The sequence below is a fragment of the Arvicola amphibius genome, chromosome 5 (genome assembly GCF_903992535.2).
Source record: "Arvicola amphibius chromosome 5, mArvAmp1.2, whole genome shotgun sequence".
Lineage (NCBI taxonomy): Eukaryota > Metazoa > Chordata > Mammalia > Rodentia > Cricetidae > Arvicola > Arvicola amphibius.
This window is the reverse complement of record NC_052051.1, coordinates 81088222-81108982: the sequence shown is the minus strand read 5'-3', so window position 1 is coordinate 81108982 and position 20761 is coordinate 81088222. Positions and strand designations below refer to the sequence as shown.

General features: G+C 43.6%; 1 protein-coding gene and 1 pseudogene across 1 annotated transcript in view; one reads left to right on the top strand and one right to left on the bottom strand.

Annotated features, from left to right (window-relative positions):
* Positions 1–20761, bottom strand: part of Hsd17b12 (hydroxysteroid 17-beta dehydrogenase 12) — a 160148-nt gene that overhangs the window by 120338 nt on the left and 19049 nt on the right. The gene's annotated exons all lie outside the window — the stretch shown is intronic.
* On the top strand, positions 13679–15590 carry LOC119814270 (annotated as a pseudogene).

Genomic DNA, 20761 nt, shown 5'->3' with positions numbered 1-20761 from the left:
TCCAAATTATCCATTAATACGACCTGTCTACAGCCTCTCAACTTCACACCAAATATAACCACTTCCCATCCTCACAGCACACATTCAATGTTGTAAGGAGACACTTGTTGGTTCCCAGCTGCTCAGCCCCGAAATAATCACACAGAAACTGTATTATTTAAATTACTACTTGGCCCATTAGCTCTAGCTTTTTATTTGCTAACTCTTACATCTTAATTTAACCCATTTCCAGTAATCTGTGTATCACCACGTGGCTGTGGCATATCAGCTAAAGTCTGTCTCTGGCAGGGCTACATTGGCTTCTCTCTAACTCTGCCTCCTTTCTCCCAGCATTCAGTTTAGTTTTCCCTGCCTACTTAAGTTCTGCCCTATCAACAGTCCAGGGCAGTTTCTTTATTCACCAGTGGTATTTACAGCATACAGAGCACTATTCATATCCCCTTACATGACTTCAAGGCTCCTATGAGTTCACCCCCTTCCACTCTTGGCCAGTACAGCCTATTCACAACACAACAGCAAGGAAATAAAGGACTACATCACTGTGCCTTTTGAGTTCTCTCAAATGACTTCCAACACCCAGCAGAAACCCAAAGCTGCATACATCCTACAGTGCCTATGCCCACCTTTTATCTTCTGCCTTCACTCTCCATCTATTTGCAGCACAGGTCCAAATACACCAAGTCCAGGCCCACTCATGGTCTTTCCACTTTCATACTTTCTGAAATGATTTAATGACTGGCTCCTCGCCTCTCTAATGGCTCCACTCAATGTCCTGTCTTCAAAAAGGTTTCCCTGCCTACACTGTTTAAAACCCCAACTTTACCATTACACACCAGTTATTTCTTATCCAGATCTTTGCTTTGCTTCATCTCCATCTCTACTTATATCACCTGTCCATCTAGTTGATCACTGTCCATCCCCTCTGCTTAGTCTTACCTCAAAAAGCTAATGTACTCAATCTAATCCCTTATAGCACAAAGAATGGAAACTAAGATACCTACAAGGGCCAGCTTGGTAATAAACATTTACAAAGAGGCAATTTCTAGTTTAAATGGTAATGTAGGTCCAAACAGTTAGAATTTTTCAAAATATGACATATAACACAAACTTTTAGATGAAATCTTCCAACTGTTTAATGTTGAAAATGCACTGGTTTTTCTTTTCAAAAACAAAACAAAATAAAACAAAACAAAAAAAACCCTATACAGGTCAAACAAGCCACATCCATAAGCCAAATAAATGAGGCACCACTTATTAACTTCTCACCACTTATTAACTTCTCACCTATAGCAAATCCCAAGTTTATAGTTAAATTTTATTCTAAAGATCACCATAACAATCTCTCCCACTCCACATGCCCTTCTGCAACGTTGTTTTGCCATTCTTCCCATCAAAATATGGAATTTATTCTCCTTCTTAGATGTGTAACTTTCTTTAATTAATATGTTTCAGTTTCTCTAATATGGTCCAGGCCTTAAGAGGCCACATAAGGAATTCTCATTCAAAACAATTGGATAAAGTTGGGCACAGTGGTTCAGGCCTGTAATCCAGCAAGCGGGAGGCTGGGGCAGAAATATTACCATAAATTCTTAGCAAAGCTGAGTACACAGTGAGATGCTGTCTCATAAAGCCCAAAATACTGAATGAGAAGCCTTGAGGAGGGGAGTCGTTATTCCAGATATAAATAAAGATATCTTAGGTCTTCTGGCAATCAGAAGTAGGCCCTACAAAAGTAGAGTCAAATGTTAAATCTTCCTGCCCCAGCAAAGTCATCTTTGTTGATCCTATATGGTATAGAGGTGAGAGAGCTTCGTGAACCCAGCCCAAATTTTTGAAGCATTTTATTGCAATGAAATGGCTATTAAGCAATCACATTATAGAGTGATTTGTTTTCCAATAGCAGTAATTAGACAGAAAATGTTAACCTAAAAGTGAGGTACCAAAAAATACCTAGCCTGGCATAGTAGCACATCCTTATAATCCCAGCACTTAGGAAATAAGAGTCAGGTAGATCAGGAGTTCAAAGCTAGCTTCAGTTATATACCTAGTTCAAGGCCACCCTAGGATACATGAGACCCTACCTAAAGAAACAAAACAAACAAAAAATCCAATCACTTAAAACACAAAATATCAGATTTAAAAACCTAATAACCAAGAGATTAGAAAAGTGATAAACACATTATTAGCAAAAAACCGAAAAATCATGAAAAATCTGCTGCTAAAACAGAATGTACAGGTCACGGCGGTGCAATCAGGCAAATGCACTCCAAGCTGGAATATGAACTATCAGGCATGTTCATTCCAGGTAGAATACTGAACGTGGCAATTGGTTATTTAATCTATACATAAAAACAGGAAGAGAGAAATCAGTGAAAACTGAAAACTTTAACTCCTAAGCAGAATTAAGAGGACATGCAGGATGTATGTAGTCTCTTCAACTGGCAAGGATTCTCAACAAGAAACGGGTTTCCAGCAAAACTTGAAAAAGAGTGTGTCCATACAGTTTCTTGCTGAGAACCTGAAAGGATTTAAGGTACTCCCTAAAAGGATTCATCTACACAACTGACTTCCAAGAATCTTAAGGACCTTCTACAACAGTCTAATAAATCCAAAGAGTGGTCTGTCTTGGAAAGGAATTATGGACGTGGGTTTTGGCACAGATAATCAATTCTCAATAAAATTCACAGAAAATTCTCAAAATCTTTAAGAAAAGAGTAGTCACTAAAAGTACTACCAGCTTGTATTGAGACAGAAGCATTTCAAAAGATTTCAAAACCAAACAGCCACAAAAACTCCAGGACATGAGAAATTGATATCCTATAGGTAGAAGCACACCCATTTCTCGTGAAAAACAAGAAAACACCAGCAGAGCGAAAAGTCCAAGTGATAGAGGGAAGTCTCAGAAAACAACATTTCTAAGCTAAGAAACATTTCCAGGAGAAAACAGGGCACAAATCAGGGAACATTCCTGGTAAGTGCAGTGGGAGAACTACGGACACACCTCCCCATGGATTTCAAAATTGCTGGACCAGTGATAACTGTGTTTGAGATCTTAAGTAGGAGAGTTCACTGTTTCTTTGTTCCTTTCTCAATACTGTGTGGTGGATGGGGCGAAGAGGGTTAGATAATTTGTCTTTGGTTCTGATAACTTAAGGAGCTCTATCATATAACTGCCTACGAAACCTCGTGTGCACCTGGATTTTAGTTAGATGATTAAGATACTAGATTGCAAGTTGATATCACAACGGACCACGACTTCTAGTGGAGTGGTAAGTATATTGTGCATATAGAGGTGTGAGCAGACTGTATCAAACCATTTTCAAACATGGCTCTAACAATAACACCCATCTTCTCCCACTTTACTATAAGAATCTGTCAATGTCCCATCAGTCCCATCAAAAAGTGGTATCTCTTTCCTTCCATTTAATATGAGCTGATTACGTCTCCATCCAATGAAATGTGGAACTGGCTTCCACCCTGTACCTGCACCAGTGAATGGCAGTAAATGAGGAGAGCATGGTTGCTCAAAATATTGAGAGTAAGTGATGGCTGAGGGCTCAGCTCTAAACAAAACATTTATACTACTCCCTCTAAGGTTCAGAGAGCGCTGTGGAAGAGGAGGCAAGTATGTAAGAACCAGAAGCTGCTGTTGAATGGCTGTGAAATGCCATCCTCTAAACTCAACACAACCTCTGCAATCAAGAACTCTCAACAACTACGGTTACCTGCACTGAGCTGCCACAAAAATGGTCCTACCAACAATCAGTCATATACAAGGGAAGGACTTATGGGAACCTACCCTTACTGCTGAGCTTTTGGCTACTGTTCTTGGGAGATGGAGAGTCTTGTCTTCAGGTGTGCCCCAACTGCTGAGTTTATCAAGCTCCAAACAGCCCTACACAGGTGACACTGACTAAACTCAGTAGTTAATGAAATGAAACAAGCAGAAATGGATGTAAGAAAGAGATTTGTAGGGGCATGGAAGAAAATGAGTAGCAAGAGCTAGAAGAGGGTGATGGGAGAGAGGTCAGGTATGTATTAAGTACAGATGTGAAGTTGTCAAAGAACAACTTTAGTTTGAAAAGAATGCAGTAGGACTGCCTTGATACAGCTTAAGCCAAAGCCTTAAGAAATATACTTTACAACTTTTGTTTTCACCCTCTCCAAATAATCTCAATACCATATAAGGATGCTATCTAGACTAGTGAATAAGCAGAGAATGGAACATTCCAAATTAACTAGCTACAACACGTGGACATGGAGGTGATGCCATCATGAGTCTGTTAGCTGCAGTGAGGATATCCTAGCCAAGAGAAGAGAGAAAAGCTGTCTTCTCCTGAGCCCCAAATTCATGATCTGTAAAATTCTGAGCAATACTATAGGTGATTAGAATAATAACCTAGGATCCATCTCTTCCTTCACAACCACCAACCATATATTGAGTTCCAGACAGGTACCAATCTCTTCTAGGTCCTGAGAAAACAGGAGTAAAAAACAAGGGTAAAGCTCCTAGAGTTTATATTTTCATGAGAAACAAGAATAGACCACTGCTGATCTGCTTTAGTAAATAAGATGTTTCTCTAATTTTCCAATATTCTAAGAGTTACTGTTTGCCAAGCAAGTAAATCTGGTTTTAACTTTCTCCTTGAAATTGTCACTTAGATATTTCATCACTGTGCCAGGAGCTATTTTTAGCTCAGCTTTTTCTTCAGACTGAGCAAGAAGAAAAACAAGGTCAGGATGATATAAGACCACTAATAAATTTGGTGCACCTGAATCTTCACTAAGTAATGCTTCTGCTTACTTGGAACATGAACACTTTCTCTCCTCTTCCCACATCCTCTCTTAACAAATGCCACATGCTTACCCTGCCTGCTGTACCTGGGAACTCCTGACCACTCAGGTCTCCCTGCTCACCTGCACCTACAGACAACACATTGTGAGTACACCATATTCTAATTTTGTGTTCCATTGTTTAATTGTCCCCATAGATTATTAGTCCACCATGGAAGGAACTATCCTTCCAACAAAATGTAAAAATTTGCATATAATTTTAAGTGATCAACAAATGTTTGTTGACTAGATGAACCTTAACACCTTGATTCTCTCATCAATAAAATGGAGCTGATAACCCAAGAAAAATGAAATTACAACTTCCTAGGAAAGCACAAAGCACGATTTTATCATTACTGACCAGATGTAAGAACAAACTGCTCCTTATTAATAGTCAAGTTACTCTCGTGTAGTCAGATATTGGGCTTCAACCGAAAGACCAGGAAAGCAAAGCAGCCAAGCCACTAAAGAAGTCTTACCTCTACCAAGGCTGGGCAACTGCAGACTAACCAGACTAAGCAAGCTAAGTAGACAGAGCCTCTCTCTCCTCTCATTTTATATTCCCTTCAGTGCTGGTATTAAAGGTGTGAGGCACCACCACATGAATTTGTTTCTGCACTGATCTTGTGTAGCCCAGGGTGGCCTTGAACTAACAGAGATCCATCTGCTTCTGTCTGTCTCCCAAATCCTGGAATTAAAGGTGTGTGCCACCACTGCCTGACCTCTAGTGGCTTAGCTTTGCCCTTCTGATTTTTAGGCAAGCTTTATTTATTAAAATGTAAATAAAATCTCACTATACTCTCAGAGCATGAAGATCTACTTGCTACACTTAAGGACATCTGAGTTAGCATATCAACTCTTCAATAAAGTTCCACACAGGTACATGCAAGTATTGCTTCACTGACGCTTTTGTTGTATTTCACTGGTCACGTTGGCTCCTGTCATTTGTCATAATCGGTCTCTTATTTTCCTTTAAAAGGACAGAAGTAAACCACCATGGTTCTAGGTCACCAAAGAGTAAACACAATTTGTAGGGTTTGTGGTTGTTTTTGTTTTAAGTTCTAGAATTCTTTACCTAAGCAGACTTACCAACTCAATTTCCAGAACACTCCGGTAGTTAATTGGAAACAGGACCATAAATGAACGCACAGAGGATAGAAGGGATAGGCACAAACATTATCAGAGTTTAATTCAATCCCTGATGCACATGAAAGATTTAAACTACATTATCCACTATGGTAGCCATAAAACACATGTGGCTATCAAAACTTCCAATCAAAATTAGAAATTTTTTTAAAAATCCCATTACCCACACTCCATGTGCTCAGTGGTTCCTGACTACCAAACACTACAACACAGAGATACTATTTTCATCTTCATCACCTCTGAAAGTCGTACTAGTCAACAGCAATTCAATGAATGGAACCATCTTCATATCAAACTACCAAGAGAACTCTAAAATGGCTTTCTGCCTGCAATAAGGAAAACTGTGAAATTTCACAAGAAATAAGCAGTCTGGAAATACATCGTCTTCACAAATTAATTAGTGCAGTTTCTATTAAAATTCGTTGAGATGACTAATACTCCAATTACAGACAATCCACTGTATTTTCACTGTAGCAGTCCTCTCTCTTTCATCTCACTCACCTCAGTTCTGCACCGAACCCATGGCTTCCTGTCCCAGGCTGAATGCTCTATACAAACCATGCCCCATGGGCCTAAGAGCTCTGTGGGCATCTTTAGCACTCCCTACCACCTTTGCAATCTAAGTTAAGGAAGCAATGTTTTACCCATTTTAAAAGCCTGAATATTTCTTCAAATTAATATACCACACCTTAAAGTAGTCAGCCTGCTAAATATATCGTGTATACCTTACTTGGGACTCTAAGAGCTAGATATTCAATTCATAACATCTAACTGCAGTGTAAACTTTAGTATCTTCTTTTTGAAGACAAAAATCTGCAAAATTAAATTTAAAAGAGATATTACTCAATGGCCCAGGCAGGTAGAAGACACCCACAGGTCTGCCTGGATCCTCATGACCCAAGCTGGCTGAAAACATCCACAGGCTCACCTGGCACCTGAATGACCAAATCAGCTACCACCCAGACCCACATCCAGGGCTTTGAGTGGGCCCATCCCAACACCTACCCCATCTATGACCTGTCGGTGTACATACAGAGACTGGAACCACAGTCCCAAGGCAACAACAGAATATCTGAGAGGAGTTTTGATGAGGGTCCAGTATTGATGGTACACCAGAAGCAGAGGCCTTGAACCAAACCAACAACTCACTGCAATGAACATCTGCAAGCAAAGCATAGTAGACAAAAGGGTAAACTGTATGACACGCCACAGCTCCCAGTGTCACTAAGATGAATGAAGGGTGTTGGAGAGGTGGGAAAGACAGAGGAGTGGGATTTTTGTTTGTTTTGGTTTTAATTAATATTGTTTTAATTTTCTTTTTTGGGAGATGCTATGGGACGAGGGGCAGACATGGTGAGACTGAGAAATAAGCAGGATTGGGGAGCATGATGTGAAATTCCCAAAGAATTGATTTTTCAAAAAAGATAAATTACACTATCACTAAGAGTTATATTTTAAAACCAAAAAATGCTTTAATACTGGATGCTTTTAAAAGGGATTCAAAGGCCGGGCGGTGGTGGTACACACCTTTAATCCCAGCACTCGGGAGGCAGAGGCAGGCGGATCTCTGTGAGTTTGAGGCCAGCCTGGTCTACAAGAGCTAGGTCCAGGACAGGCTCTAAAAAAAAAAAAAAAAAAAAAAAAAAAAAAAAAAAAAAAAAAAGCTGCAGAGAAACCCTGTCTCGAAAAACCAAAAAAAAAAAAGGGGGGGGGGGGATTCAAAGATGTCTTGGAGTTTTTATGCTGCAATGGAACACCGTGACCATAAACAAGTTGGAAAGGAAAGGGCTTATCTGGCTCACACTTTCACATCACCATCTACCACTGGAGGAAGTCAGGACAGGAGCTGATGCAGAGGCCATGGAGGGGTGCTGCTCACTGGCTTGCTCGGCCTGCTTCCTCATGGAACCCAGGGATAGCATCACCCACGATGGGCTGGGCCCTCTGCCATCAATCAGTAATTAAGAAAATGCCCTACAGGTGGTTCTTATGGAGGCATTTTTCTCAATAGAGGTCCTTCCTTTCAGATGACTCTAACTTGAGTCAAGTTGCCACAAAACTAGCGAGAACAAAAGATAACTTATGGAAATTCCACAAACCCAACAGAAGCCTTAAAGAATTTCAAAGGACAGAAGTAACTTACTCAATCAAAAAACAAAGTATTTTTGCACGGAGGGCAAAATAAGTGTTTATTTCTACATACTAGCTAAAATCCAAAAGAAGCTTCATCTGAATAGATGTCATCTTCCATGTAAATTCTAAAAGTCTCCCATGTTCAGTCTCTTTAGAGTATATTATTATAATTCACTTAATCTTACAAAACAAAATTTCATCATTTAAAAATAAAAATACAGGTAAAGAACTTTTTATAACTGAAATCATACTGAGCCTCTTTTAGTGAGCCAGTTCTCTCTCCCTTCTAGAAGGGCAGAGAAACTGGCAGTGCCCTTGGACACAATGTGCACATCCCCATTCTGTAGAATTCAGCATCGAGACCACAGGGGCATGTATACCAGACCAGACTCTGTCAGGTACTCAGTCACCCGCAGTCACTATTCGCATCAATGAAGTCCAGTATCACCAAGAGGCTATGCAGCAATCACATCATAGCACAAGACACAGCCCTTTCTCTTCAAAACAGGGCATAGTAGCCAACTGCCCATATTCAAAGTGCTTTGAAAAAACACAAAAGTTCAGCAAAATGCAAAATATTTCTTATTAATATCCATTGAATAAAAGAAAATTTTTATGTTGCTAAAGTTACCATTTGAGTTCACTGTAAGAGGGGGAAAAACCTACTTTCTGTTAGCTATTCAGAGTTGATTAATGTCTCATAAACTATGTCATTACACAGGACAAAAGGCCACAACACACTGTGTAAAAGGCATCAAGACAAAGCACTGCTTCTCAGTCACTCCTTTGGGAGTTAACAACCAACAAAAGATGACCTACCATCATATTCTGGGATGCAAGAAACAGTCACAGGCTTGGTTGGTACATGGATTCATTAAATCTGTTCTTTCCCAGTTGTTACCTAAATTGTTTCATTGCCCTGTGTTTTCTCCACTGGAGGGCACAGTGAGCTAAAGAAAACTCAGCAAACCTAATCTGTTGTGTCATCCCAGAGAAGAGGTAGGTGAAAACGATTAGAGCTGTGGGTGGAAGAGTCTTGGTGATATTTAAGGATTTCACTTCTGTTCTTGAAACCCACTACAAAGGGTGCTCTTTAACTAGCAAGACCAACTATGTTCCAAGCACCACTATATATAAAATATACATAAAAGATGAGGGGAAAGCAAGGAAAGATAAACACTATGGTAGAAATGGCCCACTTCTGGCAGAGAGAACACCAAGCCTGCAGTAGCATCCGTTCAGTACACCAGCTGCAGCTGTGCCGGGAAGACATGGCTGAGACAAGATGGTACTAAAACACTCGATTTTCTCATGAAGACATAAGTCACACGCTCAACAATAGTAAGGTTTACTTTTATTTTTTTGTATAATCATTTTAGAGTTACACCAGTAGTTTGCTGCTCAGCAATTCAGAGCTATCTTTTCTTTATAAACTGAATCAATTCTAAATGTACAGTGTAAAATATTTTCCACATACTTAGGAGATCAGCAGATAAGCACATAAATACTATACTCATATATAGTCGATAAATGTGCTGTTCTCAAAGAAGCTTAAACAACAATATGGCACTTTATTGCTTTTAAAAATTGCTTTAGAGGGTGGGCTTGGTCACGCCTGCAGAGCAAAGGCTAGTAAATCTCTGTAAGTACAAGTCCAGCCTGGTCTACTTAGCAAATTCCAGACCAGTGAAGGCTATGTAGTGACCCTGTCTCAAGAAAAGAAACAAAAAAGCTGCTTTAGAATAAAATTGTTGTAGAGATGGCTCAGAGGTTAAGAGCACTGGCTGTTCTTCCAGGTCCTGAGTTCACTTCCCAGCAACCACATGGTGGCTCACAATCATTTATAATAAGATCTGGTGCCCTATTCCAGCATGCAGGCATACATGCAGGCAGAACACTGTGATATAATAGATAAATAAATCTTTTTTAAAAAATAAAAATGTTTCTAGACTTCTACTTAACCACAAAACTGTCAATCTTTTCTCTATGGTACAGGTAATGTGGTAAGATGTTTATTAGTTTAGTGGACAGAATTTACAACTGTGCTGTAAAACTCAATCATCTCTCCCCAAGCTCATATATTGACATCTGCGTATGAGATCTGAGATTATTGGGGAAGAGGCCCTGTCTGAGGCTGGGGTCCTTACAGAAGAACAGATGGCCACTGGCACCCCAGGAAGTGTGTCCTCTCCTGGCATCATATCCCTTGATCTTGGGCTTCTGAATCTTCAGAGCTGTGAGATAAATGTTTGTTATTCAAACCAGCCAGGCTGAAGTGTTCTGTTCATTTGGTTCAAGCCACAGAAGATTATTTAGCTTTTTGTTATATTTCATCCAGATTAATTTTTTGTAAGAAGCACGTGAAACAAAGTAATTTCAGTGGGACTCAGTCTTCAAAGGGATCCAAGCACCATGTATATGCATGTGACGGGCCTCAGTTTAGATGCATTATTTCAAAATGATTTCCAAAGAAACACAAAAGTCTCATCAGGGGTTATCCATGTAACTCAATAACAGCCAGGTTCAGCCTGTGCAGTTCTAGAAGAATTCCATTTGCCTGATAAGAGTTAACCACAATCCTCACCCCACACACACTAATTTAAAATATGGCTACCTATTAAGAGTACTCAAGGCAAAGGAATAAACAAGTACAAAAGTTAATTGCTAACCAAATTTGCTACAAACAATGAGGCCTATATGGTTGGAAAGGAATGAAGAAAGTTCATCAGATCTCAGTTTAGCTGTCACCTGAGTGGGAAAGTCTGCCCAATCCTATGTAAAAGGGCAGGGATAAACTCTCTCTTCCCACCCTTCCTCCTCTCTCTCTCTCTCTCTCTCTCTCTCTCTCTCTCTCTCTCTCTCTCTCTCTCTCTCTCTCTCTCCCTCTCCCTCTCCCTCTCTCTCCCCCCCCTCTGATCTCACCAGACTTGCCAAATATTTACTTATTGTCTGTCTTCCCCTATTAATATGCAAGCTCTATGAAAACGCTTTTTCCATTTTGTTCAATGTAATACTCACAGCACACTGCAAAATACGACACACCAAAAACAATCAAATACTCATATCTATTACGACTTCCAGTACAGTGTTTGTATGGGATTCCTGAGTGTTCGAATGCGCAAACTCTGATTTTGGGGCATTCTCTTGGTTGTTTTCTTCTGTTTGTTTCTCTTGTCTAACACAGATGTGATAATTTTTTTGTATTTTCTTATTCTATTTTATTTTTGTTTTATTTTATTATCCCTTAGAACCCTGTTCTTTTAAAAGATAAAAAGGGAGTGGGTCTGGAAGGAAGGGAAGATGGGACGTAACTAGGAAGAGTAGAGGGAGGAGAACTCAAGAAAGAAAGAAACAGGGAAGGAGGGAGGGAGGGAGGGAGGGAGGGAGGGAGGGAAGAAAAGAAGGAAAGAAATAAAGTAAAATGTAACAAAAGCTTAGGACTTCCAGGTGAGGTGCCTAGAAGTGTCAGCTGAAGGAGAGAGTGAGAATAAGAAAAACTAGATTTATTCCAAAAGCAAACAGGAAAAGCTTCAGGAGTCACAAAGCAGGTGAAAAGACACCTGAAAGGCGCAAAAAGATAGCAATGCACCTAGCCCAGGTATGGTGGAATTTCAAAGCAATTTGCTTTCTCTTTGCTGAGTGGTACTGGGAATCAAGTCCTCAAGAAGAGGCTGCTCAGAGATGGAGAGATGGCTCAGGGACTAAGAGAGCTGGCTGCTCTTCTAGGGGACCTGAGTTCAGTTCCCAACACTCACAGGGGGGCTCACAACCATCTGTACTTGCAATCCTAGGGGATCTGATGTTCTCTCTGGCCTCCTTAGACACCAATCACAAATGTGGTGCACAGGCAAACATCTATATACATAAAAATAAAGTAATTTTTAAAAAGAATAAGCTGCTCAAATAAAACCAGAAGAGACAGTCAAGGCTACAGATACATAAAACACAACACAGAAGCCCAAGAAACATGAAAAAGAAAGGCAATGTGACTCCTTCAAAACATCATATTCTGAACTCACTTATTGAACTCAAAGACCCTAAAATAGGTAAAATGCCAGATGTATACAAAAGTTAATTGATAAAAAAAATTATCAGAATCCGAAAGTAGGATACAAACAAGGTGCTGGAGTAATGCCTCAGAAGTTAAGCGTGTACACTACTCTTCAGGACCTGTTCAGTTCCCAGCACATACAACAGATGGCTCACAACCACCTGTAACTTCAGCTTCCAGATATCCAACACCTTCTTAAAGCCTCCGTGGGCATTGGACAGATGTACACACATAAACCCACATTCAGAAACACTCGTATGTATAACTTTTTAAAGCCTTTTTTAAAAGGAGAATGCAAACAGGGATACAAATCTAATCTAGTACCTGGGAAATCAGCAAATGAAAGAAAAAAAAAACAAAATTGATGAGAGTCAGCAACATGAACAAACACTCAGCAAGTGAGACAGGGCAATAGCACAAGCACAAGCAAGCGCATACAAACTCACAATGAATAAGCAAAATTGGCCAAAACAACCTGTCAGCAGACCAAAAGCACAGTAACTAATGACATGCACTCCTAGCCAATCACAACAAGCCAGCAGTGACTGCCCATAAGCACCCCCCCTACTCCTCATGCCCTGTCCCCCAAAGAAACAGGCAGCAGCAACAAGCCCACAACAACTGGCACCCAGTATGGAGGGACTTTTTCCTTTTGCTCACCTTCTGAGTCCTCCTTACTACTCTTTTTTGGGCATTTTCCTTTGCATTTGCTCCCCAGGCTGCTGTACCCATCCCAACTCTAGGCCAGAGTCTTCAGTTTATCCCCTTCGGCTGTTTTCGGTGAGTTGACCCCTACTTTTGTTTTCTATGCCCTTGGTGAGTTGGGGCTTTTTTTCCTATCTCTACATTCCTTGTTTTCCCGTTTCTCTTCCTAGTTAAGAACACTCCATCGTGACTCGGTTTGCCCCAGTACCTCCACATAAGGGCCGACCACACTGGAGGTAGAACCAATAAAGGACCCTCTGAGCGGTCCTCTCACCCGGAGACACTGTGAGCACAGGACGCGGCCTAACAAAACGCTGAAGTCCCTCACTATAAGCAGCACACTCGGTCTGCAAACAATACTCTCCCTTCTGTCCTCATCCTTGCGCAGACTCCCTCACAGCCTGAGAACAACTGGTGACTTTTGTCCAAGGCCACTCGCCAGGATTCTCTGAAGGTTCTCCTTGCTTTACAGGGAGTCCCGACTGCTCTTCAGAGTGTGGACTTCTGGACCTTTCTCTCCGCTTCTGTCCCTTCAAATCCAGTTACGTGACCACCGGTTAAGAGCCATCAGGGCAGTGACTGGTCTCTTAATTCACTTGAAGGCTTTAGCTGCTACTGTGGTTGAATCTCCTTTCCCTTGCAGGACGAGAACGTTCTCCTCAGACAGCAGCTACTTCCACTAGTTTGACCCTGGAGCTGAGCACAGGGACCAAGATGCAGTTGTTGCCACTCACCCCATGTCTTCTGGCTGCTTTCTTCTTTGCTGGCCCCTCTTCACAGGCTCCCCTTGTCCTCCTCCTGGGACCCATTATGAATGGTGCCTCTTCCCCGGATGATGGGGCCTTTCCTTCTCTGCCAGCGCTGCTACCACCCCCTCTCACAAGTTGGCAAGAGTTCTGAGTCCCATGCTAGAGCCGCTGTCCTGGATCTTGCCCGACCGTTTTCGCCTCAACCTGGCCTCCCATCCACAACACGCAGAGCCGGGAGCACAAGTTGCCTTTTCTGGCCGTTTTGCTGAGCTATTCCGGCAAAACTTCAAAACGGAGGTGACCATGGCCTGGCGCTCACTCACCCTACCTGTCTTGGCCCCATCGAGCCCTGGTGTGGAGACTGCACCACCACATGACTTGTCCCTTGAAAGCTGCAGGGTGGGCGGACCCCTGACTGTGCTGGGCCATCTCTGTCTTCTGAGGACCTAGCTGGCCCCTTTCCTTCCTCAGTCTCTTCCTACTCTACAATGTCCTCAAAGCTGAAGCTCAAGAAATACTTTTTCCTCCGTTCAGTGAGTCGCTCAGTCGGAGGCTCTGTATGAGGCTCTGTATGAGCAGTGGCGAGGGGCCCTTGACTCTTCCTCCCCAGCTGGACCTCTGGAGACCACATCAGGCCCTCCAGTCCTAGGTGGAAACAGCAACTCCAACTCCTCTGGTGGTTCTGGGACAGTTGGTAGGGGACTGGCTAGTTAGTTAGTGATGGCACATTCCCTGGGGAGAGATGGACTCACTGCTTTAAGAGGGTGAGACTGAGTCATGGAGGGGAAACCTTGAAAGACGGAGCAGGAATGGTACAGAGAGAAGAAGAGCTCAGTTTTATAGGGGCTGAAGAAGGTGCCCCCGACCCAGTGGGAGTGGGTTGAGGAGGAGGGGCGGCTCGGCTGATCTGGGGTGGGGGGAAGGGCAGCCTCAGAGGCAAGTGTTGCTTACTGCTCTGAAGTGAAGGAGAAAGAGGAAGTCACTTGGAGTTCTTCATACCACCTAAGGCATCCTGGCCCCGACTCAGCATTCCCTGCTCTACTATCACTGATGTTTGCACAGCCACGGCCCTAGAGATGCCTGACAGGGAGAACACGTTTGTGGTTAAGGTAGAAGGCCCTTCAGAGTATATCCTGGAGACAACTGATGCACTTCATGTGAAGGCCTGCGCGTCTGACGCCCAGAACCCTGCCCTGCTATCAGCGCCCCCTCCCATCCCATGACCCTTCACGTGGTCCCTGGGACCTCCTTCCTCACAAAGAATAACACAGACAGCCAAGAGTTACCCTGCCTGAATCAGTCTGCCCAGCCAGGATCTGATGCTGGGACCCAGCGAGAGTAACAATTGCCTGTCACAAGGGACTTATGGGAGCCTTTCTGATTGGCCATCAGCGTCCTTCTCCCCTAATTGTGCCTCCATTGCTGCCTCCCACTTTGACTCAACACAACTTCTTCCTCCAGAATTGCCCCCACGCATTCCCATTGAGGAGGGGGCCCCAGCAGGGACAGTTCATCCCGTCTCAATCCCCTAGCCTCATGTGGACACTCCAGACACAGTCACAGGGTCATTCCTGCTCCAGTGGGAGTCAGAGGGCACTGAGGGGGAAATCAGCACCTCTCAGGATATCCTTGGTTCCATGGCATGTTCTCTTGACTCAAGGCTGCCTAGAGGCACTGGCTCCCATGGTGTCTTCCTGGTACATCACAGTGAGACAAGACGTGATGAATATTCCCTCACTTTCAACTTCCAGGGCAGGGCCAAGCACCTGCGTTTGTCACTGAATGAGGAGGGTCAGTGTCGGGTCTAACATCTGTGGTTCCAGTCTATCTTCAATGAGCTTGAACATTTCCAGGTACATCCTATTCCTCTGGAGTTTGGAGGCTTCAGTGATACTGTCTTTGTCAGCTATGTGCCCTCCCAGGGGCAGCAGGGCCAGGAGCAGCCTGGAAGCCGTGCAGGCAGGGGTGTGTGAGGGCAACCAACACTACCCCAATTCTCCTTATTTTGAGCAAGTACTCAGACAATGGGCCATGCAGCATCAAACTCACTACGATTGGTCCTCCATACTGAAGGCAGTCCTTGACCCCTCAGTTCTCCTCCAATGGCACTCTGCTTATGATGATGTAGCAGAGAGCCAAGCCCGAACGAATTTGCAATTTGGACTTAACATTACACTCAACATGCTTACTGGCCATGGGCAATACACTGAGCTGTCTCACAATCCATGACTGGCCTACATGCCTATTGACAACTGTCCAACCTAGCTTTCAACGCCCTCAAAGTTTGTATACCCTAGGACAGCAGAGGCTATTTCCATAATCTTCTCCAGCAGGCTGCCGAACCATTTCCTAAATTTTTGACCCATGTCACCAATGCTGTTAAAAAGCACGTCCCATCTGGCTCTACCAAAGATATCCTTATTAAACAGCTAACCTGGGAGAGGCTCAACACCATCACCCATAATGCCATCACACCTATTAGAAATAAGGATATTAGTAAGTGGGTGTTGGCCACCTGTGATATTGACACACAGACCAGGTACATTTCTGCCCTTAGGGCTTCCATCAATGTTTTGGTCAACGTAAAACTTGACAAGGACAATAATTCCACCCTGCCAGACTGTACTTGCTGAGGATGTGTATAGTCTGGTCACTTATGTAATGATTGTCCCAGGGCTCATCCAAAGACCTAATGCCCTAAATGACAAAATTGGGCATGAGACTGTAGAAGCTCCCAATGGGTTCTGATATGAATGATAGACTAGACAATGGCTTCATACTCCTGGTACATGAAGTAAGTGGTGTGCCTTGGTTTGCAATGGTTATGATGAACTGGCTCTCATCCACTAGGCAAATTGCTAGTAGATGTCATTTAAAAGGACAGACTGCACCAATACTTTTGTTCTCTCTGCTGAGGTTACTTAAACATCAGTAGTTTCTCATAAAGACTTTGGTGTCTTTGTGAGCTAGCTTGAGAGCATTGTAGAACACCGTTAGGTCCTCTTCCAGAGCCAAGGTGGCAGCAGGGAGTTTCTGTGGCTCATGCTCTATGTGCTCAGCCAGCTTCCCGGGACAGTCTATGAAAATAAGCCGTTTGCTGCCCTTCAGGCCAGTCTGCAGCTACTTGTAGTACTTGGTATACTCCCTGACCCAGGAGTTACAGTTAAAGATAGAGACTGCAGAGACATTTTCATAAGCAAAGCCAGAAGAAACAACAAACCATTTAGAGAGGAAGTCTGTTTTAAAGTGATTGCTAGGTCCAGTATGAGCATGATGGATAATCATTTCCCTCAGTACAGATGACTTTCTGCCCTCCATCTTTTAAAATTAAAGATAAAAAGTTATGCAACACCATCAAAAAATGCCATCCCTCAGGTCATTATAGCCTTTACAGATGCCAATCAAACTAATTTTGGGTTAATAATAATGGGAGTTAATCATACAGAAAGAGCCTATACCCAACCAAATACTGGATCAGTACAACTAGGGAAGTTATTGGTGGTCCTTAAGGTATTGGAAATGACTCAATCAGAACCCGTAAATATTTTTTTCAGTTAGCCGCTATGCCACACAAGCATGCAAAATATTATCTTTTGCAAAATAAAGTCCCAAAATGACTACAGCTCCAAAACCATGCAAACAATTCAAGACTTATTACAGTTCAGAATACAGCCCTGGCACATATCCAACATCATGTCTCAGACAGGGCTGCCAGGAATGTTAGCAACAGGCAACCACAAAGTAGACCACCTAATTATGACTATGACAGTGTCCTTGCCTTTGCTGGAACAGGCTAGGCTCCTCCATCAACAATTTCATTTACACAAGCGTTTACCCTTGCCCAGCTGCAAACATTTAATCAGAACCTATACAACCAACTCAACACAAGTCCATTCACTGGACCTAACTACTATATTCTTTGGCCAAGTATGGGATCACATAAAATCCCTCCTAGACCCACCTAAACTTGTCGCATGGTGCCTTATGGGAGGGGTGGTGGTGGCTCTAATATTTCTACTTAAGTGTCTCCTACAGCTAAGATCCCGACAACAGCGGGTGAACACGGCAGCACTCCAGGTGTTAATGGCTATGGAGCACACTGGACCAAAACCTCCAAAAGAGGTGGTCCATGCTTGGCTAACGCAAATACGGGAGACCATTTAAAGTCCTAGTTATTCTAAAAGTCTCCCCTTGTTTCTGACTTCTTGGGACCTTCCGGAGAGCCAATCCTTAGAGGACTAGTAGCCCAAAATGCTGGGGGGAGGGTCCCCAAGGTGGCGTTATAAAAATCCTTAACTCCCACAAGGTCACCCAATAAAAATAAAATAAAAAGACTGAGATGAGACAGGGCAATAGCGCAAGCACAAGCAAGAGCATGCTAACTCACAATGAGTGAGCAAAACTGGACCAAAAGCACAGTAACTAATAACACACACTCCTAGCCAATCACAAGCCAGCAGCGACTGCCAGTTTCAAAAGGACAACCAACTGCTGTAGTTTAATTTCCCTAACCCCATAAAAACCCTGACCCTTTTATAATAAAGAACTTTTACATTGGAATCTTTCAGAGTCTGTGTCATTGCCTTAGTGTCTCCTCACTGCCTACCCCCCAGGAAATGGGGTTCATTCAACAGGCAGCTGCAACAAGCCCGCAGCAAGCAAGGAAACGGAAATTTAAAAAAAAAAAAAAAAAGAAAGAAATTAAGAACTCAATGAATCAAATAAATATGAAACTACAACGGAGAGCATCACCAACTGACATGGCTGGGCAAGCAAAAGGAGGAAGATCAGGAAGAGAGAACAAGCTCACTAATGCGCTACATTCAAACATCACTAAGAAAGAAGGAATAAATGAGCATGGTCACAATCCAGGCCGGTTCCATTTCCTAGCTACGGTGAGTAACACAGTCGGAAGCAGGCAGAAAGAACCTCCGTGGTACACTGTCTTATTGGTGGGTTATATGATAGTTCTGTCCTTAGTTTTTCTGAAAGATTTCTGTAGTGGCTGCATGTATTTACCTTCCTACCAGCAGTGAATAAGAGTACTTTTCTCTACAAATCCTAGCCAGTATTTATTTGCTTGCTTGCTTGCTTGCTTCCTTCCTTCCTTCTTCCTTCCTTCCTTCCTTCCTTCCTTCCTTCCTTCCTTCCTTTCTTTTCCCTCAGTCTCATGGGCTAGTTAGAATTTTTTTTCATTGGGTTTTTTGAGCAGGGTTTCCTTGTGTAGCCTTGGCTATCCTGAATCTCACTCTGTAAACCAGGCTGACATCAAACTCATGAAGATCTACCTGCCGCTGCCTCCCAAGTGCTGGACTTAAAGGCGTGCTCCACCACTGCCCAGCTTCTTCTTTGCGTTCTTGATGGTAGCCATTCTGGATGTGATGGAATAAAATCTCATAGCAGTTTCAATTTACATGTCCTTGGTGGTTAGAAATGGTAAACAATTTCAAATCTTTGCTGGCCATTTTTTTTTTTTTTTTTTTTTTTTTTTTTTTTTTTTTTTTTTTGGTTTTTCGAGACAGGGTTTCCCTGTAGTTTCTAAAGCCTGTCCTGGAACTAGCTCTTGTAGACCAGGCTGGCCTCGAACTCAGAGATCTGCCTGCCTCTGCCTCCGAGTGCTGGGATTAAAGGCGTGCGCCACCACCGCCCGGCCGCTTTGTTGGCCATTTTTATTTCTCTTAAAAACTGTTCAATTTATTAGCACACTGGACTTGTGATGGTGACAGGAGTCACAGACATCACACAGACCCCAGCTGCCATAGGACCACAGACACACACCCCACCTCCCACTGCTTGGGGCCACAGGAACCCAGATGGCCCTGGCAGTAGCCTGACACTCAGGCATCGACATGGCCTCAGGTGTAGACCCAGGCCCTAGGCATCTATCTGCACAGCCTTTGGGGGTAAAGGGAGTCACGGACATCAAAGCAGACTCTGGCTATAGTAGGGCCATGGATCCAGACATGGCCTTCGGCAGCAGCTTGGGTAGGGACAACACCCAGTTCCTGGGTGGCATCGCAGGTCAGCATGGCCCTAGCAGCAGCATGTCACTCAGACTCCAACATGGCAACCCAGAACCTTGTGGCCTTTGGTGAATACATGGGCCATAGACATCAACCCAGACACAGCAGCGGTACAGACTCAGACATGACCCTAGGCCATGACCTACATGACCTACAGCTCAGGCCTAGATGACACCATGGCCCCGGGTGGCAGTACAGGACTGTATGGCCCAGTAGCAGCATGACCCTCAGATGCCAATATGGCCCCAGATGTCAGTTCAGACTCCTGGCATGTACTCAGCCTCTGGTAGTAATAGGAGCCACAGATATCAAATCAGACCCTAGCTGCAGTAGGGCCACCAACCTAGACATGACATTGGGCTGCAGTCCAGACACAGAAGCCTCCATGGCCCCAGGGGGCAAGACAGATCAGGACAGGATCAGCTCCTGTGGTTGCATGGCCCCCAGGCACCAATATGGCCACATGTGGCAGCCAGACCCTGGGCGTCAGTCCTCATGTCCTTCTGTGATAACAGGAATCCCTGACATTAAAGTAGACTCTGGCTGCAGGAGGGCAATGGATGCAGACATGGCTCTCAACAGCAGTTCAGACCCAGATGACATGTCCCCAGGCGGCAGCGCAAGCCACTCAGATTGGCATGGCTCTAGCGGCTGAATGTCCCTCAGACTCCAAAATGGCCACAGGTGACAACCCAGAACCCAGGCATCATTGTGGGCTTTTGGTGCCAATGCAGGCCATGAACATCAACACAGAATCTGGCTGCAGTGAAGCCACAGATCCAAATATGGCCCTCAGCTGCACCTGGGGCCCAGATGCCTCCACGACCCCAGGTGGTAGTGCAGGCCACTCAGATGGGGGGAGAGACCTGTGGTGACATGGACATCAGGCACGAATGTAGCAACCCAGACCCTGTGTGTCCTAACAGGATTCGGTGATAACAGGAGTCACAGACATCAACAAAGACTGTCTTGGCAGCAGCCCAGGCCCTGACATCAACACAGCCCCCAGTAGCAAACAGGCCTCCCCTACCAGTCTGTTCCTCACTGCCTTCACCTCTTCAGATCTGCCACCCTCAACAGAACATAAGCCATTCTGCACCTCCTCTCTCTCCCATACCCCA